The 15,577-nt window shown below is 41.0% G+C and overlaps 1 pseudogene; it reads right to left on the reverse strand.

Annotated features, from left to right (window-relative positions):
- LOC132654709 (baculoviral IAP repeat-containing protein 1b-like) overlaps positions 1-14,458 on the reverse strand; it is a 47,114-nt pseudogene extending 32,656 nt beyond the window's left edge.
- Between the last annotated feature and the right edge of the window lie 1,119 nt (positions 14,459-15,577).

A 15,577-nucleotide genomic window follows, 5' to 3' on the forward strand; every position in this document is an offset into this window, starting at 1 on the left:
GTTTTTGTTTGAGACAGAGTTTCACAGTATAGTCTTCACCATCCTGGAACTCACTCTGTAGACCAAGCTGGCCTCAAAATTACAGAGATCTGCCTGCCTCTGCTTCCTGAATGTTAGGATTATAGGCATGTGCCACCACCATCCTGCTGGTTTTGTTTACATTTTTTGAGACAGGGGCTCACTGTATATCCCAAACTCATCTGGAACACAATATAGAGACCAGGTTAGCATCAAATGTGTGGCTATCTTCCTTTTTCTCCATCTGTAGTGCTGAGCTAACAGGCCTGCATCACCATACCTGTTCTTCCATCATACTTCTCATGAGACCAGAGGATACAAGCTACTCAGGCAGTCTGAGCTCAAGTAACTGGAAAACAAGAAGTTTCCTTGACTGGAAGCCAGAAGTAGCAAGACTGACTTGACACCAAATGTGAAACGATTCCAGGGTCTCAACACTTGAGATGCCAATGCTAGGTAGCCAAATAGAGACTAGCAGCCTTTGATGGAACTGATGGAGCCCTCCCTTACAGCTGGATTTGGACACCAGCTTTCCATCGCAAAGCTGTTTCCTCTTTGATAAAGGAATGAAATCTGAGTTCTACTTCTGGCTCCAGTTAGAGACGCAACATTCTCCACTGTTCCAAAGATTGCAATGTCGCTTATTACTGTGTTCTCCTTTAAGAGTAAATCTAGCTAAGCCTATGAATCACCTGGCTGGGAGTCCACACCAGAGTCACTGGAAGACAAGGTAAAGAAATGGGAGGAATACTTATCTCCTCAGAAAGAAGATACACTTCTCAGAAGCCCTCACCCCTATGTAGTGGCTTCCACAGCTAAGCCTCTCCACTTTTCTGAATTCTAAGTTAAAAGTATTAACTTTTCCTCTGCTTTCTATCTCTTTTTCACATACTGATCCAAACTCTATGCATGCTTTTCTTGACACTCTGGACTCCCTTACTCTGCAGACTCCCTACACACTCTCTGTCCAGGTGGTTACTGACCTTGATTGTCAAACCTGCCTGTTTTCTTGGACCCATCTCCAAAGGTATGGCCTTCCCCCCATCTCTTTCCTCCTGGCAGTTACCAAGATTTACAGCTTGTCCTTCTTGTTGTTTTTGATCAGACACTAATAAAATGGTCCTCAAGTTTCCTTCTGAGTCCTTTTAATTTGTTGTTGTTACAAGACTCATAATACTTAAAACGAATTCTCGTTTCCTTGGCAACACTTCATGTATGAGTATGTGTGTGTGAATGTGAATGTGTATGAGTGTATGAGAAGTGAGTGTATATGTGTGTGTGGTGTAAGTGCACACATGCCTCAGAGCTCTTTGGAAGTCAGAGGACTTTTAGAGGTTGTTTCAATTCCTTTCATCTTCCCTCTCTAGTGGAATGCAGGGATCAACACAAGCCATTAGGCTCGTAAGATATGTACTTTTACTCACTGAGCCATCCATCTTGCTCCCCAACTCTTCCATTTTTAAAAATCTGTTCATACATAATTGTTTAATTACTCCCCAAATGTGGATCATTTAAATCATTGTCCTTCTTCATACATAAAGATGAATTCAATATTCAATATTCTTGTAATGATATTAATAAATATTTCCAACATTTAAAAAATTTCCCCAGAGTAAATTCCTGAAATAAGAATAGCTGGGTAAACCACATGCATCCTCTTAAGGATTTTGGTGTTTGTCAGGCACTGGCCTTGCTAATGGTCTTCAGAGTTCCTTTTACCTTCAATATGGTCAGGGTCCTGCTTCTTTTCAGGTGGTTTCTTGCAATGGGATTTCACATATCAGAACTCCATGTCTCTCTGTAATAGGAATTAAAATATGCTTATGAACTGAGAACTGATTTCCCAATAGAAAAGAGTGGTCAGGAGTCTTCATGGATTCCTAGCCCAGCATCCTAGTGGCCATGTGGGTGACCATCAAGAGGCTGTCCTAGGCACAAATAAGTATCTGACACTTCTTTAAACATGAGTTCTGAGACTCCACCACAACCTTTTGGACAATGACTATTTGAAGTTCCCAAAGAATCTGCTTTCATTCAAACCACACATCTAACTCCTCCCCAACATCCACTCCATTCAAGGAGGAAGTTACAAAATTCTCAAACATATGTGATTTCTCAAGGAGCTCAGCCAATATTTGTGCCCCCCCTTCTTTATCTTGTATCTAGAAAATTAACTTAGTAGGCTGGGTTTTTTAAGAGAAATGTAAGTAAATCCTAGGAATTTATGTTAGATCTTGTTTTTCTCAGTTTAACCAGCTAGGCTGGTTAACTGGCACTATCAGTTCATCTTCAGATTGTTGGAATCATATGTACAATGAAACATGGCTGCTCAGCTAAATTAAATTGGAGCCTTACCAATAGAATGTATCAAAGAGAAGAGAGAATATTAGGACTATTCTTATATTGGATATTAGAATATTAGATAAAGTAGAGGAACTGGACCACTCAAGGAAAGAATGCGTAAACTCTCTAAAACTACATGAAAGGAACATGCAGGAACTTTGGAACATCGTGAAAAGACCAAAATCTTCTAATTATAGGCACAGAAGAAGGAGAAGAATCCAAGGCCAGTGGCTGTGCCAACTAGTTTTACGACAACTTGACACAATCTATAGGCATCTGGGAAGAGAGAACCTCAACTGATAAATTGCCTGCATAAAATCAGGCTGTAAGACATTTTCTTAATTATTGATGGACAGGACCAGCCTATTTTGGGTGGTGCCATCCCTGGGATGGTAGTTCTGTAAAAAACATGCTGAGCAAGCTGTGTGGAGCAAGCCGGTAAGTAACACCCATCCATGGCTTTTGTATCAACTTCTGCCTCCGGGTTCCTGTCTTGTTTGGGTTCCTGTCCTGACTTCATTCAATGGTGGAATAAAATGAGAAAATGTAATCCAAATAAACCCTTTTCTTCCCAACTTGCTTTTTAGTCATGATGCTTCATCGCAATAATAGAGAGCCTAAGTAAGACACTATTTTAAACTACTGTATGCAGCATAACTATCTCTCATAGCTGAAGGACAAAGAAAAACTTTTCAAAGTATAAACAGGATAAAAGAATTCTTTTCCAGTAAACCAGACCAACAGAGGAGCAATTCTTTGGACTGAAAATTAGCATAGCCAAGCAACTGAAGAAAGTAAACTTTTATAATAATTGAAATAATAATTAAAAAAAAGGATTAACACCGTAAACAGCAAAATGACAGCAATGAACATACACTTTCAATAACAACTTTAACATTAATGGCCCTAACTCACTGGTTAGTATTTTTGTCAACTTAATACAAGCTAGAGTCATGTGGGCAAAATGAGCCTCAATTGATAAAATGCCTTCACCAGAGAACATTATAGAGAACATCAGCCAATCGAAACCGAGAGAGCACAGATCTTGGGTGCACAAGCACAACTGATACATCTACAACATGACTTGTGCCCTTAAAGCTCAGGAAATATCTTGGAAGAGGAGGTCAAGAGATTTTAAGATACAAAGGACCAGGAAGTCTGCTGTGAGACTGTGTCTCCTAAAAATGACAGGGAAGCTTCACTCACGATACCTCAAAAATCTGGCTGCCTAAACAAGGCCCGGCCAATGACAACACCAGTATATATGCTGGCCTGAAAGGAAGGACTCTCACAGGGTCTTACCCCAGATAAAAAACCTTGGATAACTAAGAAACACTAAGAACACGACAAATAGTATTCCCTGAGATGAGCCCCCAGTTGGTTATCCAATACCAAGTAGTAGGCCCTCAAATCCTGTGCAAACAAGTAACACCAAAAGAACTAGAGAGGTTGCATTTTTATGTTTAGGTACGTACATGCACACACACATATAATACTGCGACAATAACCATTAAGATAAAGAGACCATGGTTTCAAGAGGGAGCCAAGAGAAGTAAGTGTATGATTAGTAGAAGAGGGTGTGCGTGTGTAATTTTAATTAAAAAAAATAAAAAATAGGTGACAAGATGGTGGCGCCATCTTGTCTGAAGAGCAGGACAACATTTTCTGTACAGCGACCAAGAGACTGAACTCTGGGCCCTAAAACAACAGTGATTGTGTTTCCCAGGTGAGAGGAAACCCCCATGGCATGGGAATCAGTCGGGTCCACGCTCAGGCCACCCAGTCAGAACTTGGAAGAGATCCCAGGTCGGGTGGGCACTAGGTCGCCAGACCAGAGCCACACGCCTGCGTGTCCTGATCACCTTCCCAGGATTGGTGGGCACAAAAACACCAGAGAATGGGAGTCCCAGTCACGAGAAAACCCCACAGGGAAGGAAGAAAACGGGACTGACTTGGGTCACCCAGTCTTTCCCTGGAAAAAGTCTCGCATACCGGTGGGTACAAGCCGCCATCACTGAACTGGGCTCTAGCGGCGAGCACAGACAGTTGCTGCGTGCCCAGCTCTCCAGCACAGACAGAGCTGTGAGCCTCAGGGCAACAGAGACTGGGAGTCACTGTCAGGAGAAATCCTCACAGGCAACAAAGAAAAGGTGATGGACTTAGGCCACCCAGTATATCCCTGGAAAAGGTCCTGCCGACCAGCCCAACCTAGGGACCTGCTGTGCACCAGATAGTCTGCTGTTACCAGGAGAGCGGTACCCACCTGCCACAGATTACAGCTTGGATATTGGGGCACAAAGCCCCAACCTCAGACCAACAGAAGTGCAGAATCCCCGAGATCAACCCCCAGATACTGCTCCAAGGGGCAACCAGTTATCCCTAACAAAACTGACCAAACCACGGGACACACAGGTTACAGCAGCAGAAACCCAGAAGCAGGGCAGCTGTCTTCAGGACTTCTCTGGGTGAGAAGAGAGTCCTCTCGACTAAAAAGGACCACAGTTACCACTCAGGTCTCTATGCCTGAGGTGAGCAGTGGCAACTCCTGAAAAACACTGACCATCCAGTGACTATACCCAAAAAGCTGAGAAGTCTTCCTTCAGGAAAAATCAGCTTCCTGCCAAGGTGATTCTTTCCACCACAGGATCCAAGGAACCACCAGAAACTAATTCCAAACACCTAAGATAGCCCATTGGGTAGAGGCCAGCATAAAAACTCAACCAACAAAAGACAGAGCAATATGGCATCTCCACAACCCAGTTATCCAGGGGCAAGTAGCTCTGGACACCCCAGCATAATTGAAATTCAAGAAGATGACCTAACATGTATGCTCATGAAGAGTATAACAGAGGAAAAAAATAAAATGCAAAAAGACCTAGAGGAAGATAAACTCAAACAGATTATGGCCATCTGTAAAGAAACAGAGGAAGATAAAAACAAACAGATTATGGCCATCTGTAAAGAAATACAGGAAGTGGCAGCCAAACAGTTTGTGGCCTTTAGAGAGGAAATGCTTAAATCACTGAAAGAAATAAAAGAAACAGAGGATTGTTCAAACAAACAGCTGAAGGAATTGAAGGAAAAACAGGAAAATACAGTCAGACGGATGAAGGAAATCAACAAAATGGCTCAAGATCTGAAGATGGAATTGGAAAAATTAAAGAAACACCAATGGAGGAAAGTGTGGAGAGAAAGAACTTGGGACGAATACAGGAACTACAGAGGTTAACATAACCAATAGACTACAAGAGATGGAAGAAAGAATTTCAGGTGTGTAAGATACAATGGAAGAAATAGATGTATCTGTCAAAGAAAATCTTAAATCTAAAAAATTCCTGACACAGACCGTCCAAGAAATTCAAGACAACATAAAATGACAAAACCTAAGAATAATAGGAATAGAGGAAAAAGATTCCCTGCTCCAAGGCCCAGAAAATATTTTCAACAAAATCATTGAAGAGAATTTCCCCAACTTAAAGGAGAGGCCAATAAGAATATAAGAGGCCTACAGAATACCCAATAAATTAGACCAGAAAAGAAATAATTGAAATTCAAGAAGATGACCTAACATGTATGCTCATGAAGAGTATAACAGAGGAAACAAATAAAATTTAAAAAGACCTAGAGGAAGATAAACTCTAACAGATAATGGTCATCTGTAAAGAAATACAGGAAGTTGCAGCCAAACAGTTTGTGGCCTTTAGAGAGGAAATGCTTAAATCACTGAAATAAATAAAAGAAACAGAGGATTGTTTCCCCAACTTAAAGGAGAGGCCAATAAGAATACAAGAGGCCTACAGAATACCCAATAAATTAGACCAGAAAAGAAAATCCTCCCGCCACATAACAATCAAAACAGTAAATATACAGAACAAAGAAAAAATACTAAAAGCTGCAAGGAAAAAAGGCCAAGTAACATATAATGGCAAACCCATTAGAATCACACCTGCCTTTTAAACAGAGACTATGAAAGCCAGAAGGGCCTGGACGGATATCATGCAGACCCTAAGAGAACACAGATGTCAGCCCAGGCTAATATACCCAGCAATACTCTCAGTCCTCATAGATGGCAAAAACAAGATATTCAATGACAAAAACAAATTTCAACAATACTTACACACAAATCCAGTGTCACAGAAGACACTAGAAGGGAAAATACAGCCTAAGAAAACTAGCTACTTTCAAGAAAACACAAGAAATAATTAACCTCACTACAGTAAAACAAAAAGCAACCAAGCACACAACCTTATGACCACAGCCAGCATCAATATCAAAGGATCTAACAGCCACTGGTCATTAATCTCTCTCAATATCAATGGACTCAATTCTTCAATAAAAAGACACAGACTAACAGAATGGATGCATAAAGAAAACCCAGCAATCTGTTGCATACAAGAAACACACCTAAGGCACAAAGATAGACATTACCTGAGGGTAAAGGGTTGGAAGACGGCTTTCCAAGCAAATGGACCCAAGAAGCAAGCAGGAGTAGCCATTCTAATATCTGATAAAATAGGCTTTCAACCAAAATTAATAAAAAGAGATGGGGAAAGACACTTCATACTCATCAAGGGAAAATTCCACCAGGAAGACATCACAATCCTGAACATCTATGCCCCAAATACAAGAGCACCCACACTTGTAAAAGAAACATTGATAAAATTTAAAGCACATATAGATCCCCACACATTAATAGTGGGAGACTCAACACCCCAGTCTCAGCAAAGGACAGATCAACAAAACAGAAATTAAACAAAGAAACAATGTCTCTAACAGAGGTCATGAATCAAATGGACCTAACAGACATTTACAGAACCTTATACCCAAACACAAAAGAATTTACCTTCTTCTCAGCACCTCATGGAACCTTCTCCAAAATGGACCATATAGTTGGTCACAAAGTGAGCCTCACCAGATACAAGAAGATTGAAATAATCCCTTGTATCCAGTCTGGTCACCATGGAATAAAGCTGGACCTCAATAACAACAGAAATAGCAAAAAGCCTACACACACATGGAAACTGAACAACTTGCTACTAAATGACAGTTGGGTCAGGGAATAAAGAAAGAAATTAAAGTCTTCTTAGAACTCAATGAAAATGAAGACACAACATATCCAATCTTGTGGGACACAATGAAAGCAGTGTTAAGAAATTAAAGTCTTCCTAGGACTCAATGAAAATGAAGACACAACTCACCCAAAATTGTGGGACACAATGAAAGCAGTGCTAAGAGGAAAGCTCACAGCACTAAGTGCCTTCAAGAACAAATTCGAGAGAGCTCATTCAAGCAGCTTAATGGCTCACTTAAAACCCCTAGAAAAAGAAGAAGCAGACACACCAAGAAGGAGCAGACGGCTGGAAATAATCAAACTCAGGGCTGAAATCAATCAATTAGAAACAAATAAAACAATTGAAAGAATCAATGAAACCAAGAGCTGGTTCATTGAGAAAATCAACAAGATAGACAAACCCTTAGCCAAGCTAACTAAAAGGCAGAGAGACACCACCCAAATCAACAAAATCAGAAATGAAAAGGGGGACATAACTACAGACACTGAGGAAATCCAAACAATCATTAGGACTTACTTCAAAAGTCTATATGCCACAAAATTTGAAAATCTAAATGAAATGGACAATTTTCTTGATAAATTTGACTTACCAAAGCTGAATCAGGACCAGGTAAATCAATTAAATAGTCCTATATCCCCCAAAGAAATAGAAGCGGTCATCAAAAGTCTACCAACCAAAAAAAGCCCAGGACCAGATGACTTCAGCGCAGAATTTTACCAGACCTTCAAAGAAGAGCTAACACCAATTCTCTTTAAACTATTCCACAAAAGAGGAACAGAAGAAACACTACCAAACTCATTCTATGAAGCCACAGTCACCTTGGTACCTAAACCTCACAAAGACTCAACAAAGAAAGAGAACTTCAGGCCAATCTCCCTTATGAACATTGATGCAAAAATACTTAACAAAATACTTGCAAACCGAATCCAAGAACACATCAAAGATATTATCCACTATGACCAAGTAGGCTTCATCCTAGGTATGCAGGGGTGGTTCAATATACAGAAAACTATCAATGTGGTTCACTATATTAACAAACTGAAAAAAAAAACACATAATAATCTCCCTAGATGCTGAAAAAGCATTTGACAAAATTCAACATCCATTCATGTTTAAAGTATTGGAGAGATCAGGGATACAAAGCACATATCTAAACATAGTAAAGGCAATATACAACAAGCCTATAGCCAACATCAAACTAAACAGAGAGAAACTTAAAGCAATCCCACTGAAATCAGGGACAAGACAAGTCTGCCCACTATCTCCATACCTCTTCAACATAGTGCTGGAAGTCCTTGCTAGAGCAATAAGACAGTTGAAGGAGATCAAGGGGATACAGATTGGAAAGGAAGAAGTCAAATTATCACTATTTGCAGATGATATGATAGTATACGTGAGTGACCCCAAAAACTCTACCAGGAAACCCCTACAGCTGATAAACACCTCCAGCAAAGTGGCCGGATACAAAATTAACTCAAAAAAATCAGTAGCACTCCTGTATACAAAAGACAAAAGGGCTGAGAAAGAAATTAGGGAAATAGCACCCTTCACAATAGGCACAAATGACATAAAGTACCTTGGTGTAACCCTAACCAAGCAAGTCAAAGACTTGTATGAAAAAAATTTCAAGTCTCTGAAGAAAGAATTAGAAGAAGATATGAGAAGATGGAAAGATCTCCCATGCTCATGGCTTGGCAGGATTAACATAGTACAAATGGCCATCTTACCAAAAGCAATCTAGGCAGGATTAACATAGTAAAAATGGCCATCTTACCAAAAGCAATCTACAGATTCAATGCAATTCCCATCTAATTACCAACAAAATTCTTTACAGACCTGGAAAGAAAAATGCTCAACTTCATATGGAATAACAAGAAACCCAGAATTGCTAAAACAATACGCTACAATAAAAGATCTTCTGGAGGTATCTCCATCCCTGATCCTAAGTTGTACTATAGAGCAACAGTTTTAAAAACTGCATGTTACTGGCATAGAAACAGAATGGTGGATCGATGGAACCGAAGAGAGGACCCAGAAATAAACCCACACACTTATGGAAACCTGATCTTTGACAAAGATGTCAAAACCATACAATGGAAAAAAGATAGCATCTTCAACAAATGGTGCTGATCCAACTGGATGTCTACATGTAGAAAAATGAAAATAGATCCATACTTATCACCCTGCACAAAACTGAAGTCCAAGTGTATCAAAGACCTCAACATAAAATCAGACACATTAAATTGGCTAGAAAAAAAAAGTGGGAAATACCCTAGAACTCATTGGTACAGGAGAGAACTTCCTGAACAGAACACCAACAATCAATAAATGGGACCTCCTGAAACTGAAAAGCTTCTGTAAAGCAAAGGACACCGTCATCAAAACAAAGTGACTGCCTACAGATTGGGAAAGAATCTTCACCAACCCTTTATCTGACAGAGGACTCATATCCAGTATATATAAAGAACTAAAGAATCTGAAAAACAGCAAACCAAGTAATCCACTTAAAAAGTGGGGAACAGAGCTAAACAGAGAACTCACTGTAGAGGAATATCGAATGGCAGAGAAGCATTTAAAGAAATGCTCAACCTCATTAGCCATTAGGGAAATGCAACTCAAATCAACCTTGAGATTTCACCTTACACCCATCAGAATGGCCAAGATCAAAAACTCAAGTGACAACACATGCTGGAGAGGTTGTGGAGAAAGGGGAACCCTCCTCCACTGCTGGTGGGAATATAAACTTGTACAACCACTCTGGAAATCAATCTGGTGCTTTCTCAGACAACTAGGAATAGCACTTCCTCAAGATCCAGCCATACCACTCCTAGGCATATATCCAAAAGAGGCTCAAGTACACAAAAAGGACATTTGCTCTACCATGTTTGTAGCAGCTTTATTGTAATAGCCAGAAGCTGGAAACAGCCCAGATGCCCCTCAACTGAAGAATGGATGCAGAAATTGTGGTACATCTATACAATGGAGTATTACTCAGCAATGAAAAATAAGGAAATTATGAAATTTGCAGGTAAATGGTGGGATCTAGAAAGGATCATCCTGAGTGAGTTGTCCCAGAAGCAAAAAGACACACACGGCATATACTCACTCGTATAAACATACAACATAGGATAAACTCACTAAAATCAGTACATCTAAACAAACGAAGCAAAACAGAGGACCCTAACCAAAATGCTCAATCCCCATCCTGAAAGGCAAAGAGGATGGACATCAGAAGAAGAAGAAAACAGGAAACAACCTAGGAACCTGCTACAGAGGGCCTCTGAAAGCCAGAAGAAGAAAACAGGAAACAACCTAGGAACCTACCACAGAGGGCCTCTGAAAGTCTCTGCCCTGAAGACTAGCAAAGCAGATGCCGGCCAACTGTCGGCAGAGTCAATGGAATTTTATGTAAGAAGTGGGAAATAGCAAGAGCTGGAGAGGACAGGAACTCCACAAGGAGAGCAACAGAACAAGAAAATTTGAACACAGGGAACTTCCTAGAGACTCATACTCTAACCAAGGACTATTCATGGAGATATCCTAGAACCCCTGCACAGATGTAGCCCATGGCAGTTCAGTGTCCAAGTGGGTTACATAGTAATGGGAAGAGGGACTGCCTCTGACATAATCTGATTGGCCTGCTCTTTGATCACCTCCCCCTGATGGGAGAGCAGCCTTACCAGGCCACAGAAGATGACAATGCAGCCACTTCTGATGAGAACTGATAGTCTAAGATCAGAAAGAAGGAGAGAAAGACCTCCCCTATCAGTGGACTTGGGGAGGGGCATGCATGCAGAAAGGGGAGGAAGGATGGTATCAGGAGGGGAGGAGGGAGGGTTTTATGGGGGATACAAAATGAATAAAGTGTAATTAATAATAATAATTAAAAAATTTAGGAAAAAATAAATAACAATTAAATTCTTAAAAATAACACACTTTCATCATATTAGCCAATAGACAACACTGTGGAGAATTTTCTTTCATTTTAAAGCTTTAGTTAATAAAAAGTTACATCATTCCCAATTTATTTCTAATATCAGAGATCAGACCTCTACTCTTGCCTGATGCGTCTAAAACAAAAAGGGGGAACTGTAGAGAGCTGCGGAATGCTATGCCTTAAAGATGGAGCTGGTTTCCGCCTTCCACCTTCCCGATGGTGAATGCTCTCTGTCACGAACAACTCCACATTTGGCTAAGGCCGAGGATCTGGCTTGCTTCCATGTATGTGGACCTATCTGCATTGCCCCCGAGGCATGCCTGGGTTGGCTACCCAGAGGCTATTTAAGCTGTGGGCTGGCTTTCCCCGGGGTCCGAGGATTGTTCAATGTTCCTGAATAAACTGCATTGAAAAAAAAAATAAATTAAAAAAAAAAGTTACATCATTCCCCCAGCTCCCTTTTTTCCTTCTAGTTCCTCCTTAATCTCTCCACCTTTAATCCTTCCCAAACTAATGACTGTTTTTTCTTTGACTGTTGTCATTTCACACACACACAAATACTTAAATACAACATATCTTGTCCATTTATTAATTCTTCAAAAAATGAAGAATCAGGAAAACAAATAACCCAATCAAGAAATGAGCTATAAATCAATAAACAAGAAGTAAAAATAGTCACAAAATATCTTTAAAGGATTCAGCATCCTTAACAGTTAAGAAAATGTAATTCAAAATTGCTTTGGGATTTCATCTTACCCCTGCCAGAATGGGAAAGATCAAAAACATCATTTGCTGGAGAAAATGTTGGGGAAAGGGAGCCATCAGTCAGGACTTCAAACTGGTGCAGCCACTCTGGGAACCAGCGTGGAGAATCCTCAAAAGGCTAAAAATCAACCTACAATTTGACCCAGTTATGCCCCTCCTTAGCATATGTGCCCAAAGGACTCAGCAAGCCACTCCACAGAGACTTGTTCAGCCCCGTTCATGGTTTCTCTAGTTACGATAGCTAGGGAGCAGAAACAGCCTAAATCTCTGTTGGCTGATGGGTGAATAAGGAAAGTGTGGTACACACAGGCAGTGGAACTCTATTCAGCTCTAAAGATGCAAAACAATGAAACCATGAAATCTGCAGATAAACAGTGAAAGCAGAAAATATACTGAATGAGCAGAGTCAAACCCAGAAGGATAAATGCTGCAAGTTCTCTCTTATTTGTGGTCCCCAGTTCTGAACCTTAGATGTGAATCTATAACCTGGAGTAAGTGCAAAACCCAGGCAGGTAGGAAGAGGCCATGGGCAGGGGGAGAGGGGGCTCTAGAGAGGGGGATAGGACACAGATGCTATGAAGAGGGGAAAGGGGAAAATGGAGGGGAGAGAGAGAGAGAGAGAGAGAGAGAGAGAGGAAAGGGAGGGAAAGGGAGAGATGGTGGATAAGTAACTCTAGGGATGTTTGAAAAAGCCATAAGGAAACATTATTTTATGTTTTTAAAACTGCATATATATGTATGTATGTGTATATAATTTAAATTAAGTTATAAAACATGAGGTGATGCTGTTCCAAAGAGTTATAGACTATCTAATAAAAATCCCAGTGCCAGACATGTATAACCTCCCTTTGAGTCTCCCACAAGAATCCCAAAAGCAGGTTATTGCCTTTGTCCTTGGTTTCCTTCTAGAACTTGTAAAAGACCCTACTGCTAAAGATGTCACACACTTTGGACATAGTCCTTGGAGGGATCAGCCTCAAAGAGGTCTGGAAACCTCTTCCTTGACGATTAGCTCTCACGGTATCTGAAGGTGTTATGCAGGCTGCCACGGGAGAAAAGCAATCAGCACTCCTACCCCTCAGAAAAGCCGGGAGCCTCTACAGTGAGGGGCTCATTTACCTCTGTGGCAGGGAAGCTGCCCCTGGGAAATATCAACAATACGCCCACCTAAACAAGACCTGCAGAATGACACAAGCTCGACATGCCAGTGTGGATGGGGGAATGTCACAAGGCCTCCCCACTGTAAGAAGTCTGGGCAGTGAACAGCTGCTGAAAGAGGGACAAGCCCCTGATAGGATATCCAGTCCCAACTGGTCAGCCCCAAACACATATACATATGAGGAACACTAAATGGACTCAGTAAGGATGTGTGTGTGTATGTGTGTGTGTCATAATTAAAGAAGGAGTCAGGAATTTGGTGGGATCATAGAGGGGTGGGTAGAAATAATGTAAATATAGTTCTCAGATATGAAACTATCAAAAAGTTTTTAAATAGGGCAAAACGAGGAACACCTTTGTGCAAGCATATGACCAATCTACACATTTCAGTGCTCTCAAAGGAATATCAAATCTATTTTTGGGTAGAGGTAGCGCTGTCACATGATGCTTTATCTACCTCATTCAATTTGGAATTTGCCTACCTAGCTACACTTTTGCAAAAGCTGCTGCAATCTGAAGGTTTTCACTTGTTTGGGGGACAGGGTTTTGCTCTATAGCCCATGCTAGCCTCAAGGCTGACACCATCTTGCTTAGCCTATTGAGTGGTTCGACTAGAAGTATGTGCCACCATACCTGGCCAAGTTGAAAACAAGCAAACTCTTTCACCAGGCAATTTTTATGATGAGTTTGCCCAGCGTAGCAGATAACCACGTTTGACTATCCCTAATAAGATAAAAAGAACTCCGCGTCACTAGCATGTGAAGTGCCCAGCAATGGTCCTTCTGGACTTCTATCAACCCTCAGGCTATTCAACATCTTGTCTAGTTAATTTTGAAGTAGTCCCTTGATACACCACACCTTACAGTCTCGTTAGCAATTATGAGACAAAGGTCGTGTTCTTATCTATAGACACAATTACCCTACTCTAGCTTCCTGTTCCTTCCCTTTACAGAAGGAACTGGCCAGGACTTGCCAGCCTAAGGCTGTGCTTGGTGAATTTCCATTTTCACTAGTGCAGCCTGTCATTACTTTTCTGTTGCTGGGATAAAAGCCCTTGACAAAAGCAGCTCACAGAGAATAAGGCTTATTCTGGCTTACAGTTTGAAGATCGCTATTTCATCGTGGCACAGAAGACCAGCCAGTTGGTCACAGTGCATCAGCAGCGAAGAGGCGGAGAAAATGAACAGGAAGTGGCACCAGGTTCTAAAGTCTCAAAGCCATGTTCCCCATGACCCACTTCCTCCACCAGGCTCCGCCTCTTAAAGGTTCCAAAATATATCACCAGCTGGAAACCAAATGCTCAAACACATGAGCTGCGCATGAGGACATTTCACATTCTGACCACATTATAAATCCAGAGACAGTGTCCTCCAGTAACTTCTGTATGTGAATCTCCCTCCCACTCTCCTCCTTGTCATAGTCTTCGCTTTTAATTTTCTAAAATTATTCTACCTACCATGTGTCTGTGCACATGGACCATTTTTTGGTCTATCTTAGGAAGTTACCAGGATCCAATGGGAGCTTCACCTTAATGACCTTCTATAGATCCCACCTCGAAACACAATAAAGTTCCCACTCCTAGACTCTTACAATGAGGATTCCAGTTCAAAACATGACCCCTTACAGAACTATCAAACCATCATGGCACAGCTAATCTTGGTTGTCAGCTTGACTACATCTGGAATCAAATAAAATGCAAGCTCTGGACATTCCCATGAGGGGTTTTCTTAATCAGGTTACTTGAAGGAGGAAGACTTATCCTAATGACAAGGAGCACTCTTTGCTGGCAGCCCAGATAAAGAGATATGGAAGAAGGGAAGTGCTTTGTTCTTGTGCTCATTCTCACAGGCAAGTTCATCTATCTTGCTTCTGTGGCATTCCTTCACTGGTATTAGAACCAACTTATTCATGAGTAAAATGTAGACTGAAGACCAACCAGCCCTCTCCAGGAATCCTCTAGGACTCCAGTGCCAGACTGGGACTGCTGAGTCATCATCCCACCTTGTAGAGTCAACAACAGCCAGATTCTCAGCCTCACAGTGTGAGACAGCCATTGCTGGATGACCCAGGCTACATTCTGTAAGCCAGTCTCATAAATGCCATGTATTTGGATATATAGATACATTTCCACATCTATTTTATATATCTATCTATGTTTGCATATGTATATCTCTACCTAGACCTATATTTGTATATTCTATCAGTTCTGTTCCTTTAGAAAACTCTGCCTAAAACAGAAGGGGGAACTTCCCAGGAAAAGAAAATGACAGCTACAAAAGCTCTG

This window comes from Meriones unguiculatus, chromosome 6 (genome assembly GCF_030254825.1).
Source record: "Meriones unguiculatus strain TT.TT164.6M chromosome 6, Bangor_MerUng_6.1, whole genome shotgun sequence".
NCBI lineage: Eukaryota > Metazoa > Chordata > Mammalia > Rodentia > Muridae > Meriones > Meriones unguiculatus.